Source organism: Rhagoletis zephyria, unplaced genomic scaffold, assembly GCF_001687245.7.
Source record: "Rhagoletis zephyria isolate East Lansing unplaced genomic scaffold, Rhagoletis_zephyria_1.1 Rzeph_scaffold_05978, whole genome shotgun sequence".
NCBI lineage: Eukaryota > Metazoa > Arthropoda > Insecta > Diptera > Tephritidae > Rhagoletis > Rhagoletis zephyria.
This window is the reverse complement of record NW_016163061.1, coordinates 354-1,709: the sequence shown is the minus strand read 5'-3', so window position 1 is coordinate 1,709 and position 1,356 is coordinate 354. Positions and strand designations below refer to the sequence as shown.

At 29.7% G+C, this 1,356-nt stretch overlaps 1 protein-coding gene across 1 annotated transcript in view; it reads right to left on the bottom strand.

Annotated features, from left to right (window-relative positions):
* Window positions 1–1,123, bottom strand: part of Spn31A (Serpin 31A) — an 18,734-nt gene extending 17,611 nt beyond the window's left edge. The window contains exon 1 of the mRNA XM_017628437.1: window positions 1,063–1,123. The gene's annotated coding sequence lies outside the window, so the exon portion shown is untranslated. The remainder of the gene's footprint in view (window positions 1–1,062) is intronic.
* Between the last annotated feature and the right edge of the window lie 233 nt (window positions 1,124–1,356).

The window sequence follows — 1,356 nt, the reverse complement described above, 5'->3', positions numbered from 1 at the left end:
TATATACATACATAAGTATGTACATATGTATGTAGATATATATTTTCTATTTTTTCTGTTCTCGTCAATTTCATGCTGGATATGTGGGCAGCATAAATGACAACAACAGCGCACACAATTCATTACATCACATTTNTACAACTTGTTCTGATATAATATTCCCAATTAGTTGTATGGAAAAATTGTTTCATTTACATTTTATTACACTTAAATTGAATGGCCAATAAAACTGCATATTCGAAAATTTTCTAGAAATTCTGAGTAAAAAGTTTGAAATTTTGATGAAAATTTTTTGAACTTTTGTGAATCTTATAAAGTATGAAATATACTTTATTTTCATAAAAAATTTATGAGAAAAATATTTCATGAAAATAATTGTAAATATTATATTAGAAAAAAGTGTATACTGACCTTGGACTTTGTCTGTATATTCTATAAATTTCGAGAAAATATAACATTTACGTGAGCTAAACCGATTTTAAAACAACTCCAAAAGTCGTATTACTTTGAGTCCGTCGATACAATTTTCAAACAGTTTTATGCAAACCTTTTAAGCTTAAACTCTTCTATAATCTGAGGTGATTTTCTAGAAAAAATAATTTTATGTATAAAAAAAACGGGATTTTTTTAGGAATTTTCAAATAGTCTAGCTCACGTAAATCTTAATATTTTTTCGAAATATTTTGGTGGAGAACTTAGAATATGATAAGATTTTTCCGACAGTATCGATTTTTTTATTTTTTGAGTGATGCACCCTAATACGCTTATATACACACTTGTAACACTAGCACAAATAATAGCGAAAAAACTCGAAAATCACACAGAGCATGGGCGTGGCGCACCAAAATGCACGCAACAATTTGAGATCTTGCGACAGTTAGACATAATTCTATTTCTCGCTGAAAAAAGTGTGCTTTAAACTCGTAGTCCCATTTTTAATTATTTATTAGATTCAAAAATTCTTAAAGCTATATACGATTTTAATGTACACTTGTTTAATATCGGATGGAGTTACTCATAGCAATTTTGTAATAATAATATTCATTATTCGGATCTACTTACACCTCTCAGTCCTGGCAACAAGGGGTAGTTAGTATTCAATGCCAATAAGCTCAAACCATTCCTCTCTGAAAATGCACGCAGGTGGCACAGAATAATGATTCGAAGAAAGCTTGCGTTGGAATTGATGACACAATGCCAAAATGAACACAGAAAGAAAAAAGAAAGAAAAAGAAGATCCGAAAAAATCTTAATGTGATAAGTAAAGTTTTCTCTTCTAAGGGCCGCTTTCTCAAGTAGCTTTTAAAATTTATCTGCCCCTTAATTGATGTCAAACACTCGAATCAGTTTTCTACT